Below are 16,841 nucleotides of genomic sequence, written 5' to 3'. Positions count from 1 at the left end.
GTCTTCCTGTGCCAGAAGCCTTGTCGCCTGCAGACCTGTGGTGTGGCCAAATGATCTTGCACTGAGCAGAACTCCTTGGGCTGTAGGGGACTCTGCCACCAGCCACCCATCATTGGCAGGGCGGGGAAGACCAGCTCACACTCAGGTTCTGCTGGGAGACCCTCTAAGGGAGTGAGTTATGAGCAGGAGAGGGGCCAGGAGCCCCTGAGAAGCAGGCCCTGAGGGCTCAAAGCCACAGAGCATTCTTCAGCCAGGCCTAAAGCAAACACAGATGCCACTCCTATTCCAGCCCCGCTGCCCCAGCCAGGGGACCTTGGCCCTGGCGACTCACAGGTCAGGGCACTCACTGCCACGGAGAAAACCCATTCCTTTCCTCTGATTCTCTTCCCCAAAGACATGCACATACTTTTCCACGAATTTTCTAGCAGCAATGATGCACAGACTCTTAACTTTAAACTAACCTAGAGGCTCAGGACAGCCTGATTACTTCTGGCACAGGCACCTGGGCACAGTGTCTGGCCTGGCTCACTCTAGAGTGCCTGAGTCATGGTGCAAATTCACTATTTGTTAAGGAAATTGACTAAAGGATGAATGAAGAAAGAACATTAAGTTCAGGAATTTGTTCCTGGGCGGCTCCTGCACTGAGGCTAGAATTGCTGCACCATGGGGCTCAGCCCAGTACACCTGTGTGGGGAGGGAGTGGAAGCTGGGGGAGGAAGGAGGGGTCCTGTGAGACCACCGCTGGGCCATGCCCACTTTGCATTCTCTGCTGGGCTTGCAACCAGGCCACCGCCCCGGCCTGGACCCCTCAGGGCCTCTGGACAGGGGCTGTAGGCTGCCTCTGGGCTCTGCTTTTGGACTGGTCTCTGCTGGATGGCGGCACCCTGCACCTCAACAGCTGGGCGCAGCTGTCACCTAAAGACTCAAAGGTGAAGCTACAAATTTAACCTAATATAGGGGAATATAATCATGGCCAAGGAGCAAGGCAAGGCTTTTTAAACAGCATGTCAATAGCACAAATCAGAGGCAAGAGAGAACCAAGCTTTAAAAAGATCAATGTGGTATAATCAGCATTAAAGTTTCCTGCTCAGTCCAGGACTCCTTGGGCCTGGGAGACAACCCGAATGCCCTTGGTGTGAAAGGGGACAGATGGCAGCTCAAAGGCTGGGCTCTGCAGCAGGGCAGGCCCAGCCCCGGACAAGCACTCGGCCACACAGAGGGTCCTCTTCAGCATGGTGACTCCTGTACCCACAGCAGTCTCGCTGATTCTTCAAGAAAACATACAAACTGAAAGATATCAAACACAGCAAATCGGCTGCCCATGGGGAAGGGTGGGAACCAAGAGAGGCACTGGCAGGAAAGGGAGTGGAGTGGAGAGAACAAGAACCTGAGGATCTGTGGGGCCAGCTTTCCCAGGAGCTAAGGAAGAGGACCTCAGACCTCTGCACCTAAGGGCCGGGGGAGCTGAGGAGGGAAGATGGGAAAGAGGGAGGAGGGAGGGAGGAGTAAAGAGGGAGTGGGAGGGAGAGAGGAAGGGAGGAGGGAGGGAAAGAAAAGAGGGAAGGGGAGGCAGGAGGGAAGGAGAGGGAAGGAAAGGAAGGAAGGAGAAGGGGTAGGGAAGGAGAGAGGAGGGAGTAAATTGGAAGAGAGAAAGACAGAAGGGAGGGAGGGAGGGAAATGGATGGAGAGGGGTGGGGGAAGGGCAGGGAAAGGCAGGTGATATGAAATGCATGTGAACCTGATAAAGCCAGACCAGGGTGTTCACTGTGCATCCATTTCCTCTGATAACAGGCTCCTCCCTGATAACAAAAGCAATAAAGAGGAAAAATAATGATACTATTTTAGGAATGGAGGTAAGTAAGTGAATGGAGATTCCAAAATCATTTGAAAATGACCAGGCGGCCTGCAGCGGTGGGGGCTTCAGCGGCCCTCTGTGAACCCAGGGTCCTGTATCTGTGTCAAGAGACCCAGGGGGTCCTGACAACCACATCACACCTGGAGTGGGAAACGCCTCTCTCTTCAAGGAGCCATGAAACCTCTTCTTTAAATTGAACATATGTCAAATCCCAAGAACACTTAGACCATATTCCTCAGCCAAAATCAACAGCAGGAAGAAAATAACAGCAATCGTAGAAGCGGAAAACCTAACATCCTGAAAAACAGGTAAGCAAACAAAATCCCTCCTGAACAATTTTTGAGTCAAATAGAGCAACAGAGTCTAAATTTCAGAATCATGGAAAACAGCAATTATGGAATATGATCTTTCGGAACTCAAATGATATGACTAAAACAGTCTCAGAGGAAAATTCACAGCGATAACAATTACATTAGTAACAACCAAATATAAACAAATAAATTATTCATTCGACTTACAAAATTAGACTCCAGAAAATAAAAAGAACAGGATAAATGTGAGAACCAAGAAGAAGAAAATGAAAATGGTAAAAGTGTATGATTTGAAACCAGGAGAATAAAAAGCGTGTTCAAGTGCTGGGCCTTTGAAATTCATCAGTGAATAAGCCTGTGTCTACCCCAAATCAGGAACTATGGGGAGGGCACTCACACATACATGTACACAAGTTTAACACCGTGGAAACACTGACAGCACAGGAGCACGTGCAAGAGCATCATTTACAAATTCCATGCAAATACTTTGAGTTCTAAATCGTATGGGCGATTACCCCAGGGAAACATGAATTGCCCCAACTGACTAAAAGGAGACAGAAATGTAAGCAGAATATTAACTGCGGAAGAAATTGAGAAATCTATTAAAAACCAGCCCACCCACCTCTGAAATTCCAGCTCGGATAAATCACAAGTTCACTAATTCACAATGTCAGTGCACCAATAGTGTATGATTAAAATTCCCTATTTATGGCAGGGTGCGGTGGCTCACGCCTATAATCCCAGCACTTTGGGAGGCCAAGTCGGGTGGATCACGAGGTCAAGAGATCGAGACCATCCTGGTCAACATGGTGAAACCCTGTCTCTACTAAACATACAAAAAATTAGCTGAGCATGGTGGTGCACACCTGTAGTACCACCTACCCGGGAGGCTGAGGCAGGAGAATTGCTTGAACCCAGGAGGCGGAGGTTGTGATGAGCCGAGATCACACCATTGCACTCCAGCCTGGGTAACAAGAGCGAAACTCTGTCTCAAAAAAAAAAAGAAAAAATCCCTATTTATGAGCATTAAAAGAACTCCTGCATTCTTTTAATCATTCCAGTATAATATTTGTACCAAAACATTGAAAAGTTACATACACATGAAATGAAACATACCAGATACTGTGATAAAGTCCTCACACATTACTTCATATGGATAAAACACACACATACAGTAACGACCACTTCTCTGCCTCAATTGAGGTTTTCCAAGAACCTTAAAACAAGTTCAATATTAGGAAATCCACCAATACAATGCAACAAAATAATAAATCACAAAACAACCATTTCAAGAGGCCAGGAAAGGCAGACAGAGTGAACCTCAGAGCAGCCAGCCATGACAGAACCACGTGCCATCACACCTCTGTCCCTGAGGACCCGGAATCCCAGAAATAAACCCTAAACTAGGCTCACCCATCCCAGCAGTGCTCAGAGAGGCCTGGACGGTCACCACACACCCACAGCCACCATTACAGCAGCCAGCACTCTCCTGCTGGGGGCTGGCGGGATCAACGCCTTGGAGGGTGGTCTGCCCCGGACCTGGGCGGGCCTCATCCATGCACTTCCTAACAACCCAGCATCTTGGGTGTCAGCTTTGACAGCATGAGGTGATCAGCAGCTGCCATGAGCCTGGCTGCTTACCTGAGCCTGTTCCTTTCCCCAGAAGACCAAAAAAATCATAAAATAAAAGCTACGAAGATGGGAAAGAGGCAAAATTGCCATATTTTGCAGATGGTTTAAGATCGATCTAGAAAACACAGAGGGTGGACTGCAAGGGTAAGAAATAGGAGCACTTCACATAAGAAAATGCACACCAGTCAATAGTCAGTGATATCCACTTAGAAAACAGAAAAAAAGTTCATTCACAATAGCAGAAAAACACATAAAATCCTGATGGGTGAGGAATTTAGTGAGAAAGGTGGAGCTGTTGAAGGAAACAGCAAAACTCTACTGAGGAACATTTTAAAAGTGATAAATGGACACAGGTTTTAGACTAGAAAACGCAATATTGTAGGGCTAGGAAGATTGGATTTTTTTTTCATTGAGCATATGTATTTCTATACATGGAAAAGGACCATATTTTCAATGAGTTATTATTATCATTATTCCTATTGTGAGAGGCAAAATCTTACAGCAGATCCTTCTTCCCCACCTCCTGGCCTGATCCTTTTCCCATCTCTGAGCCTTAGCCTCCTCCTCTGTGAAATGGGCACCGTTATGGTAACTCCCTCGTGGCCCAAGGACAGGTGCACTCGCATGAAGAGCCCCACCTGGCTGGCACTAGGAAGCCATAGCTCAGATCCCATTGGCAGGTGTGTCCTCCCGTGGGAAGGGGCAGGCTCAGGCGGGAACAGCCCCTCCTAGCTGGGGTTCAGCAGGGCTGTGCTGTGCAGGAATGGGGACTTCGGGCTCAGGGACCTGCTTCCTGGGTCCTACACAGGCTTTGTGCTAGTTTATAATGTGACTTGGGGCAGCCACCCCCGTGAGGCTGGGAGGAGCCTTTGGGAGATGGGGTCACTGGTGATGCCTGAAGGATGCAGCCTGTGACAGCGTGGGTTCAGCAGGGTAGAAAAGAGGAGCCAGGGTGTCCTTCAGCTGAATGAGCTGCTTTTTCCCAGGGCAGCACTGGTGCAGCCTTTGGCATCCAGCTTCTCGCTGTCAGCACTGAAAGAGCCTCTGGACAGTGTAGGCTGGTCCAGTAGACAGGGGCCTCACCCCTGGGGCTCAGCAAGCCTCCCTTTTAGCCCATGCCTGGAAGAGGAGCTTCCCTTGCCTGCCCCTTGAGGTCCAAGGTCAAAGTCAAGGTCAGCCTGCAGGCGGTTGGGCTTGGACTCACTGGCAATCCTTCCTCCCCAACTTGCTCACTGGCCACAGTAGAAATAAACGCCGAGGACAGGGCTGACATGCCCACTCAAACACCAGGGCTGTCAGGCCTCCCAGGGGAGCCACTGGCAAGAGCGGATGTGATTCTGGGAGGAATCCCTCTGATATCCAGTTCTCACCTTGCACAAAGTAAGGAAAATTAAAGGTTTCAATAGTACCGATTAGCTGAGAGTTCTGCAAGACTGACTCTGGTGGGAACATTCCCACATAAGCAGGCTGCTCTGTTTTCCAGGCCTGATGCGATCATTTGTGCACAACTGCCTGTAATATTAATGCTGGCAGCAGGCCCCGCAGCCTCTCTGACTGCCTTCCTGGCCCCTCCATCCTGTGCTGGCATCCACCAAGGTGTATACCCTGTACATGAGGCCACTGTCCCAGAGTGGACTTTGAAGAGACCCTCCTCCCCTCGAGGCTCCTGGCAGAGTGCACTGGTAGCCTTTTTTTTTTTTTTTTTTTTGAGACAGAATCTTGCTCTGTCGCCCAGGATAGAGTGCAGTGGCACGATTTTGGCTCACTGCAACCTCCATCTCCCAGGTTCAAGCAATTCTCTGCCTTGGCCTCCTGAGAATCTGGGATTACAGATGCCCACCACCATGTCCAGCTAATTTTTGTATTTTTAGTAGAGACGAGGTTTCACCGTCTTGGCCAGGCTGGTCTTGAACTCCTGACCTTCTGATCCACCCACCTCAGCCTCCCAAAGTGCTGGTATTACAGGTGTGAGCCACTGCGCCAGACCTGATAACACCTCTTACAAAGACATGGTGGTAAGTGGGCTTCTACCCTCCTGGATCAGGACGAAACATAATGTCTCCATGCCCCCTCATTTGCACCCAGAGCCTCACTTTGCAGATGTGAAAACTGAGGCCCAGAGGGAGACAGGGGCTGTCGAAGATCACGTGAGGAGTCAGCCTCACACAGAGCCAGACTGCAACTCTTTTCTCTAAATATACTTTTAAATTAAAGCATATGGGATACACAGAGATTACAATACACAGATATTGTAAACTCAGAGCTTCATAAACTGAAAACATTTGTGTAAGCCACATTCAGATCAAGAAATAAAAAGTTACAGACACCTGGAACTCCTTCAAGTGCCTCTTCTCATCACCATTTCCCAAAGAATAACCACTGTCCCCACTTCTGAAAACATGACATCATGACTTCTGACATCATGGCTCATGACATCATAACTTATGATGTCATGACTCCTGACATCAGGGCTTCTGGCATCATGGCTCTTGACATCATGACTTAATAACTTCTGACATCATGACATCATAACTTTCTACATCATGGCTCCTGACATCAGGGCTTCTGGCACCATGACCCTGGAATCATAGCTTCTGACATCATGGCTCCTGACATCATGGCTCCTGGCATCATGGCTCCCAGCATCATGGCTCTGGCATCATGGCTCCTGACATTAGGGTTTCTGGCATCATGGCTCCTGGCATCAGGGCTTCTAGCATCATGGCTCTTCACATCATGACATCATGGCTCCTGACATCATGACATAATAACTTCCTACATCAGGGCTCCTGGCATTGTGACATCATAACTTCCTACATTATGGTTCCTGACATCATGGCTTCTGACATCATGACCTCTGGCGTCAGACCTTCTGACAGCATGATTCCTGACATCATGGCACCATAACTTCTGACATAATGGCTTTTGGCACCACAGCATCATAACTCCTGAGATCAGAGCATTATAACATCACAACTTTCTATATCAGCACTCCTGACATCATAACTCCTGACATCAGGGCTTCTGGCATCATGACATCATAACTTCTGACATCATGGCTCATGACATCATAACTTCTGATGTCATGATGACATCATAACTTCCTACATCATGGCTCTGACATCATGGCTCCTGACATCATGGCACTATGACCCATTTCAATGGAATCACATGTTGTGTATTCTTTGGTGTCTGATTTCTTTCACTCAACATTGTGTTTGTGAGACTCATTCATTCTTATCATTTATTCCCATTGTTGTATTTGATGGTATGACCACACCAGTTTATCCATTCTACTCTTGTTGGACATTTGGGTCATTTCCAGTTTGAGGACTGTCATGAATAGTATCACTGAGCATTGCACATGTCTTTTGGTGAACTTATTTATGGATTTTTCTTGGTTACATACCCAGGAGAAAAATTGTTGAGTCATAGGCTAGGCATACATTTAGTTTTAATAGATATGACGAAAAAATGTTCCCATATTACTCTACAGGTTCACAATTTACATCCACTCTGACCAATAGAAACCGAATTTTGGTGGCTCCACATCTTTGCCATCACTTGCTATTCTCTCTCAGTCTTTTACTTGCAGCCATTCTGTTCACTGTGCATTATATTATAGTGTTGATTTTTGTTTTCCTAATGAGTAATTACCTGATTCACAGCAAATGCTTAGTTTACTGATTAGGTTTTCTGACATTCTAATTTTTGCATTGAAGTCACAAATTTCCATCTAGTTATAGCCTTACCTGCATCACTTCTGTATCCCTGAGTGAAAGCTCTGAGCTGGGGTCTGCCTGGGAGAGCTTCCCTAGGTGCCTGGAGACCCCTCTGCCCCTGGAGCCTGGGTCTTATATCTGACAAAGTGTGTCCCTCCTTGGGCCCAGCCTATGTTGTATGAGGTGCAGGTGTCCATTTTGCAGGAGCAGAGGGTTCCTCCCTGAGCCTGGTCTCCTGTGGGAGCCTAGGGACCCATCTAACCTGCCACTATCCAGGATGCATCCCAACTCCACTGCCTGGCTCATGCATCTGAGAAAGGGAAACACTCTTGTTTCAAAGATCGCAGGGTCCACCCTGTTCTTGCTCCAGACTGGGAGTGGGTGAGTTGCTGAGATGCCGGCCCCAGCTCTGCTCCTCAGCTAATCCAGCTTCCCTGGATGTGTCAACCCTCTGCTGCCAAAACACATGATAGCAACCCAGCTCCCTCTCTGTGGGAGAGGGCTGATAAGCTACAATGATGGGGACTCCAACAAGAGGAGTGGGCCCCTGGGTGTGCCACTGCAGGCCCTCCCATGTGGTGCTCACCAAGGTCTCCCCGGCCAGCCCTGCTGAATCTGCAGATGCTGATGCTTTAGAAAACAGCCTGTCCAAAGAGTGACTGGTGACACAGCTCCAGCCCCAGAGTCCCTCACACAGCCCCACACAGAGTGGCCCTGGGCAAAGGGCTCTTCCCTGGGGCCACCCAATAGCACTTCCTGATCTGGCGGTGGTGGGGACCACTCATTGGAGTTGTTTTCTGGGCACTTCTGGAGTCAGAGGAGACTTAGGGTAAAAGTGTCTCAAGGCAGCCAGGATGAAATCATGGTTAGCATGGCAGGTGAGAAAGATCTACATGGAAGATACCATGGGCAGGGCCCAGCCACAGGGTAGAGAAGGAGCCTTTGTGGGTGCACACTTGCCGCCTTCAGAGCAAACGCATGTCCAGCTTGGCCAGCCCCGGGTAGCACGTCTCATCTCAGTAAATCTCTGTTGTGCTACAGACGCTCCGGTCACACATGCCTCACCTTGTAAGAATCAGTTTGCATGTGTTAGCCAAGGAGTGCACCCCAAAGGGTTTTGCCTTGCACGTAGTGGGGCTCAGCCAATTTGGGTGCATTGATTCCTCAGGCCTGATCTCAGGGACAATGCTTACTCTAGAGTGGTCAGAGGAGAGGCCACTCTGGTCCTGCATGCAGGGTCCACAGTGCTGTACGAATGGTGCACAGTCCTTCCTGCAGTGTCCATAATGCTACATGAATGGTGCACAGTCTTGCATACAGGGTCCAGAGTGCTGTATGAATTGTGCATGCTACATGAATGGTGCACAGTCCTGCATACAGGGTCCAGAGTGCTGCGTGAATTGTGCATGCTACATGAATGGTGCACAGTCCTGCATGAAGGGTCCATATTGCTACATGAGTGGTGCACAGTCCTGCATGATGGATCCACAGTGCTACATGAATGGTGCACAGTCCTGCATGAAGGATCCACAATGCTGCATGACTGGTGCACAGTCCTGCATGAAGGGTCCACAGTGCTGCATGAGTGGTGCACAGTCCTCCATGAAGGGTCCATATTGCTGTATGAATGGTGCACAGGCCTGCATGAAGGATCCACAGTGCTGTATTAATGGTGTACCATCCTGCATGAAGGATCCACAGTGCTGAATGAATGGTGCACAGTACTGCATGAAGGATCCACAGTGCTGCATGAATGGTGCACAGTGCTCCATGGATGGTCCATGCTCCTACATGGATGCCTCCTCACCCTGCTCGGGTTCCAGCATCCAGCTCTGAGCCACTGTGGTGCTGCTTTGACCTCCTGTTCAGATACCCACCATGTTCAGCCTTGTCTAATTGGTTAGCACTCAATTTTGGGGAAGAGTATGAAAGTCAGAGAGAAAGCAGAAGAGCGGCCATGTTGACATCTTACATTAATTAATGCCTACAGAAAGTGTGTACGTGTTTCTGCCACCATCCAAGGAGCTTGAAAATGCCTCATTACCAATGTTGCATATTACCTTTAAAAAAAGTTTCTTTTTATGTTTGCTTTATTTGATTAGTGATGACAGTAAACATTTTTCATGTTTATTGACTATTATTATCTTTCTCAAGTTTGTCTTCTCATGACTTGTTCATTTTCCAGTTGATATGTTAATCGTTATTTTTAAGAAATGATTGTAGAGAAGGGAAGTAGCCCATGAAAGCTTTTTATGACTCCCCTTATACTTTGTTTTTATCCTTATTTTTGCTATTGTCTTAAATTATAAACTTAATGTTAATTAAGTCTATTTTTGTGCACTTTCTTACACATTTTTCTTAAAATGTCATTTTTGCCTTAGAGCCAAAGAACATTGTGTGTTTTATCTTCTTGTTTTTTATGGTTTTATTTTAAAATAAAAATTGCCTAGAACTTGCATTATAAGGTGATATGAGAAGATATTACTTAATGAACATCGTTTTTTTAATCACATATCACGGATTGAATAAATCTTTCTCCAGAGATATGTAATGGTACCATTAACCCCTAGTATATTATAATATGAACACATAAAATTATTTCATAAATTCTAATTCTTTCAGGAGTAATCTGTTTTCCCCGATATAATTGATAATTGCAGTTGTGCCACTTTTTTGTGATTGTAGCGTCACACTATGGTTTAATATCTGAGAGGGAATGTTCCTCCTTAATAATCTTCTCTTAAAATGGCTTGTGCTTCTTCAAGCTCAGTTGCTTTCCGGATAAGCTTTTGAATCCTATTAGCATGTTTTAAGACAGCCAAATATAGTTTTGTTTTGACTTTATAAGTTCTTAAATCCAGAGGAGAATTAATCTATTTGCTCATCAGTCTTTGTCTCCAGGGTAATAATGTGGTGATAATGTGTCTACACAGGTAAATTTCCTTAACCTTAGTAAGCCTGGGACCTTTCCTCACACTAAGCCTCAGTTTTAATACTGTTCTTAATCCAGTTCTCTGCTAAGTTCATGTGTGGGTTGTTAGTACTGAGGAGAGAACTAAGCTTGTCCATATTGCATTTTCTAATTTATGGCTGACTTTCTGGAGGAAATGTGTACATTGTATGCATTTACATTGTCACCGTTCTTACCACGTATTTCCTCTTCCTGTCGTATTGCAGTGGCCCTGTCAGTGCATCATTGAAGATGAGGCCAGCCCAGCCCTAGAGGATGCACAAGGCAAGCAGCTGCACTTGAGTAACAGCAGTCAGGGTGCTGGGAGGGGCTCTGCTCAGTCCTAGCTGGGAAGACTGGTGTTAACCAACTGTGTACGTCTGTGCATGGTCCCAGCGGTATTTCTAGCACTGCCCAGGTTCACTTGGGTCAAAGGCCATGTCCCACCTCTCTGCCTAACCTCCTGGCTGTGTGGCCTTGGGTTTTTTCCAGCCACAGACACCATTCCCACTGCCCTTCTAGTCCCTGACCTTGGATCCTAGGAATTTTGCTCACACCCAAGCATCAGCCAGGTGGTAAGTCTGGGACCCTTGGTCCAGGCAGGGTGAGTGCAGCAAGATGGGAAAGGGCCTGGCCTGGCAGCCTCAGGAGAGAGCTAACTCAGAAAACCCACCAGGTGGCCCTACCTGTGAGGAGGATGCTCCTCAGAGGGCAGGGTCCTCCTCTGATGTCGTGCCCAGCCCTGACCCACCCATGGCCCACCTGCTCTGTGTTCACTGGAAATTCCCCAAAATGCACCTCTGTGGGGCTCACTTAGTGAAAAGCAAGCAAGTGAGCATCACGCAGATGGAAACCTGGTACAAACGGCTCCCTCCAGCAACCATGCTTGGCCTTGGTGAGGACAGCGCTGAAAGCCTGGGGAAGGCAGAGCTCTGGATGGCTATCCTTGCTCCTGCCTCAGCACACAGAGCCCTGGATTGTGCTCTAAGTCTGTGGCCTCTCCTTGCACAGGAAACAGGCCATGCAGAGACCCTGGCAGGCCACTGCTCCTCCCTGCCGTGGGCTGCAGGGATCCGGGGACCCTTGAAGATGCCATTCCTCCTATGGGCCTCAGCCTCAGACCCCAGGGAGCTGTCTCCGGGCACTTCTTGGCAAGTCCACCTCATGGCCATGCATTTTGGCTCAAGGTTTTCTTCCAACGTCTGATTTCCAGGAGTTGTTTCCTGAAGATCTGGACCTGCCCCTAGACCTGAGCTGGATTACAGAAAAGAGAAAACTGGTGAAATCCACATCGTGTCTTTTCCTTCAAGGACATTTTAAAAATACATGTGGGAAAAATCAGAGTTTCAAAAATGGCAAGTGTTACGAAATAAAGTGCACACGTCCTCTTTTCTGCATGAAACAGAAAGCACGTGGTTATTTTTAGCTTCTGGAGCTCCACTGGAAATTGGGTGGTAGAGTTGCCAATGTGTACACAGAAGCCTTCTTTTTTTATCAGCCGCTGAAGCCTCCAAGGATAGAGTGTGATTCTAAAGGGTGCATTAAGGCAAACATTGAGCTAACAGAGTGAACACTGCCAGCAAGCGGCAGTAGAGACGGGCATCCCTGGAACGCCTCCACTTCCCTGGCTGCCTTGCCACACTCCCAGGATGCTCAAGGAAGACCCTGGTTTCCTAAGGGGGATTTGACGAGGTGCTAGCACACTGCTTGCCACACTCAACAAAGGGCATTATTATTTTTATTATTGTTGGTATCGTCAGTGTTCATCTGCAAATTCCAGTGTTAACTCACTTGATTCATTTTTTAACTTTGTATTTTGAGATAATTTTAGGCTAACAGGAAAGTTACAAATGTTGCAAAAGTCATATCTCCATGGAACAACGGCCTGGATGAGTCACTCTTCCTTGTGGAAACTGACCCCGCACCTCCTGCCTTGCACAGATGTCAGGGAAGAGCGGTGGCTCTGGGGACTTCAGGGAGTGAATGTCAAGGAGGTCTTCAGAGCTCCCAATGCCCAAGCTGGAGAAATTCTAGGAAGAAAATGAATACTCATAGCACAGATGCTCCTGGACTGGTGAGGTCACATCCCAACAAACCCATGGTAAGTCTAAAATGCCCCAGGTCAAAATGCATTTGAGGCATCTCACCTTCCGGGCATCATAGCTGAGCCCTCTCACTCAGACACTCAGACATGCTCAGAGCATGGACACGATGCTGCAGTTGGCAAAATCATCTCACACTGCTCATGGCTGCCTGAAGATTCTCACTAGCTGCCAGTGTTTCCTGGGGCGGTCGCGAGAGGGTCTGCAGCTGCCGCACAAGGCGAACGCAATGCTGAGAACAAAGTTACACAAAGAATGTGTCAGAGTTCCACTGTTCACAGTGGGAATCACCTAAGACAATTCACACCACAGAATGAGCTCCAGGCAGCTGGCTGCAGGGACGCGGAGGCCAGCAGGTGGAAGTCAGTGTTTAGAGCCACAGGTAGACATGGTCTCAGCACCTTCCCATTTGTCCCAGCCCAGAGGCGCTGTCTGAGCACACCACCTGGGGAGGGGGCAGGTCTAACCAGCCTGAAAGTGACCCTCACCAGGCCCTGCAGCCACGACTGCAGAAGAGGCCCATCCTCCCACAGGCCCTGCGTGTCCCTCCCACTTGGGCCAGGGTCCCTGCCAGGCCCTGTACGTCCCTCCTACTTGGGCCATGGTCCCTGCCTCCCACAGGCCCTGGATGTTCTTCCTGCTTGGGCCACAGTCCCTGCCAGGCCCTGGATGTCCCTCCTACTTGGGAAGAGCACTTATTCTTTCCAGAGCAGGGGCCCCACCCCAGCCCACCACAGACTTGGGGTGCAAGCCTCCTATTCACGGGTGCTCCTCGAGGTCTTCCTGGACGTCCTGAGCTCCTCTGGGTGCATTTTCTGTGCTGTTCACAGGCCCACTGCATGGCCCAGGAGGGAAAAGGGAGGCGAGGGGAGGGGAGGAGAGTAGGGACCCTTCTTGCTCCCAAACTGATGAATACTCAGCATTCACCTCCTTTCTCATTCAAAGGAAGGCCCTCACCAAACATCCCTGACTCTCGAAGGTGCTGTGCACTTATTCCTGATCCACTCAGTGGCTGGTCACCCTCAGCTGCCTGTAGCCCAGTGATCGGCTGACCTCCTGCACACGCCATGTGGGTAGCTTGCCAAGCCGCCCTCCCCACTGTTTCCAGGAAGAGCCAGGACACCCAGAAAACAGGCAGGTTTGTGAGCCACACTGTCACTTACACTTCGCAAAGCAACATGGGTGCGCTTCTACTCTGAAGCATCTGCCGAGGCCTGGAACACACCCAGCGGGCAGCCGTCTGCTCTGTTTTGGGGAAGGGCCTCTGACAGAGGGAGTACCAGGCCTGCAGCTCTGATGGGAAGAACAAGGGTGTCTGAGGGACCAGGGAGGAGGCTGGAAGAGTCAGGGGGACTTGCAGACCACGGTATTCATTTCTTACTGCCCCTGGACAATGTGGCAGCCTGAACAACACCCATTTATTACAGCAGTTGGAGAAGGTTGGCTCAGTGGGGTCCTTTGTTCTTGCAGGTCAAAGTGAAGGTGGCGGGGTGCCATGGTGGGGGAGGGGGCGGTGCTATTGCGGGTGATGCTCTTGTCTGGGGCTCAAGGAAAGAACGTGCTTCAGGGTCACTGGGGACTAGAGCACTTCTCCCTGTGGCTGAAGGACGGAGGCCCTGCTCCCCTGCAGGCTGTCAGCTCAAGGCTCACTGCACCCCTCTTCTCAAAGCCAGCAAGGAAGCCTGAGACCACCCCACCCAGTAAGGCACCCACTCTCCCACCCCATCCTCTCTGCCACCTCTTCCACCTGCAGCCAGAGGACGCTCTCTGCTCTCGGGGCTCATGGGATTACACTATGCTCACCCAGAATTCAGGATAACCTCCCTGGTTTAAGGCCAACTGTCTATGAAACAATGTGCTTCAAGGTAGCTTCTCATCACAATCAAGCTTCCATGGATGAGCACGGGGCCTCCTTGAGGGGCTCTTAGAAATTCTGCTTCCCACAGCCATTGTGAGAGTGGCTTTTCCTGACCTGCTGGAGGGATGGGAACTGAGAGAGGTCTCAGCTGACATGTATTTTGGAAGAAACCTCTGGCTGTTGTGTTGAGACTGGACTGGATATAGATACAGCTCATGTATATTGTTCATTCACAGAGCACTTTCACCAAACACCCACATTCCAGCATTCCTGAATGTGGCCTGCTACCTCAGAACAGAATCGGGGAAGAAGGATATCTATGTCATCATCTATTTCATCATCTATCTAGCTATCTATTTGTCTATACCTATCTATCATTTATCTGTATCTATATATCTATCATCTATTACCTATCTATCTCTATCATCATCTGTCTATATCTCTCCACCTGCCTATCTATCATCCTCTATCATCTATCTATCTGCCTCTGTCTATCTCTCCACCTGCCTGTCTGTCTGTCTATCTATCCATGTGCCTGTCTGTCTATAGACTGGATGCGGGTGGGAGGGGCAGGGCAGCCATACAAAACAGGTACAGAAGTCACAGTGGTTCTGCTGGAGTAGTGATGGTGGAGGTGGTAAGAAATGGTTGTATCTGGAAAGAATTTTAGACCAGAGCTTCCCAAAGCACTCTCGATGCATACCCCACACCCTCACTATCTTTGACAACTAGGGTTTTTTTTTTTTTTTTTTTTTTTTCCATAAGAATCTGGCTTAGCTGTAAATTTCAGGGCAATTCTAATTTACAATACAGAAAAATCCTCTAAGCAAAGATGTACAAAGACTGCAGGTCTGAAATTAGTGTGAAAAGAGAATATAAAGACAGGCCGGGTGTGGTGGCTCATACCTATAATCCAAGCACTTCGGAGGCCAAGGCAGGCAGATCACCTGAGGTCGGGAATTCAAGACCAGCCTGATCAATATGGTGAAACCCCATCTTTATAAAAAGTAAATAAATAAATAAAAAAGAGAATATAAAGACAACACATGCAGTAAATATTTCAACACATTTACTCTGTGCACACGTCTGCAGCTTCAGTCACCCTTCTGATTCAGGTCCAGCCATACATCTCTCCCCCTGGGGGAAGGAGTCAGACCTAGAGCCCTTTTTCTTGAGGAGCTGGGCAGTGTGGACTGGACAGCAGAAGGAAGTCCAAGACGCCAAATCTGCACAACAAAGACTGAGCCAGATGCTTGAAGTCGCTGAGGCCCCAGAGGAGTTGGAAGAAGAGAGATGAGTGGCAGATTCCATTCTGCTGGCAAAGGAAGTGGGGACTGAGATCCATAGTGAGGGGGAAACAATTTTCAGAAGTTTTGGGATGTACCACAAATGTAATTCCCCCTTTGGTATTTTCTTGAAAGGCTTCAACAAGGGCTAGCAACGCTTTCGGATGCAGGTGCTGTTTCTCTTCTTGACTGTGCCAAGACAGGGCACCCAGAATGACAGGGATGGCCTAGTGAAGCTCCGGCCCATTTACATGCTTTCTGCGAACAGAGGGTGTGATGACGCCTTTCATCTCTACTCTCTGATGGGAGAAAAAAGGTCTTGTTTTAATTTGCATTTATTTGATGGATTGTGAGGCTGAACACTTTGCTATGGTTGAGCAGTCATCTCCGTGTCCTCATTTGTAACTCATCTGTTCAAGTACTCTGTCCCTTTTGCTGCTGCCGAGGTGTTTTTCTGTTAAAGCTCTTTACACATTGAGGATATTCTTGGCGGGGCATGGTGACTCATGTCTGTAATTCCAGAACTTTGGGAGGCTGAGGCCTGAGGATTGCTTGAGCCCAGGAGTTCAAGACCAGCCTGGGCAACATAGTGAGATCAGTCTCTAGAAATAAATAAATAAGCCAAGTGTGGTGGTGCACACCTGTGGTCCTAGCTACTCAGGAGGCTGAGATGGGAGGACTGCTTGGGCCTGGGAGTCAAGGCTTCAGTAAGCCATGATCACAGCACTGCATTCCACCCTGAGTGACAGAGTGAGATCCTGTCTCTAAATAAATAAATAAATAAATGGATTTATCCTTTTTATGTAAGTGTTGACTATTCAATCTCAGCAGGTCATTGCTCTATGTCTTCTGTTTGCTTGCCTGTGCACTGCCTTAACTTTGAGGTTATATATATGAATTCTTCCTGTCTTCTTTTTGTTGTGTTCCAAGATAAAAGACAACATTGAGGAATGCTTGAACGTAGGTGTTTTGTGAAAGTATTCTGTGAAATAAACAGTATAGATGAGCAAATGTGGGCCACCAAAAAGAAAAGAGAGAGAAGAGAGGGAAGGAAAGGGAGGGGGAAGGGAAGGAAAAGAGGAAGGGAAGGGAGGAGGAAGGCAAGGGAAGGGGAGGGGGGAGGGC

General features: G+C 48.3%; 1 long non-coding RNA gene across 3 annotated transcripts in view; it reads right to left on the bottom strand.

The window, feature by feature from the left end:
* Positions 1–12,153: 12,153 nt before the first annotated feature.
* The window catches only part of LOC108289015, a 23,274-nt gene continuing 18,586 nt past the window's right edge, over positions 12,154–16,841 (bottom strand). For all 3 annotated transcript variants that reach the window (XR_001818950.2, XR_005196812.1, XR_001818951.2), the window contains 2 exons: positions 12,618–12,804; positions 12,154–12,489 (listed from right to left, as the gene is read on the bottom strand). This is a non-coding gene — a long non-coding RNA (uncharacterized LOC108289015). The remainder of the gene's footprint in view (positions 12,490–12,617; positions 12,805–16,841) is intronic.

This window comes from Cebus imitator, unplaced genomic scaffold (assembly GCF_001604975.1).
Source record: "Cebus imitator isolate Cc_AM_T3 unplaced genomic scaffold, Cebus_imitator-1.0 Scaffold388, whole genome shotgun sequence".
Classification (NCBI taxonomy): domain Eukaryota; kingdom Metazoa; phylum Chordata; class Mammalia; order Primates; family Cebidae; genus Cebus; species Cebus imitator.
Note: the sequence above shows the minus strand (reverse complement) of the source record. Positions and strands in the feature narration are given on the sequence as shown.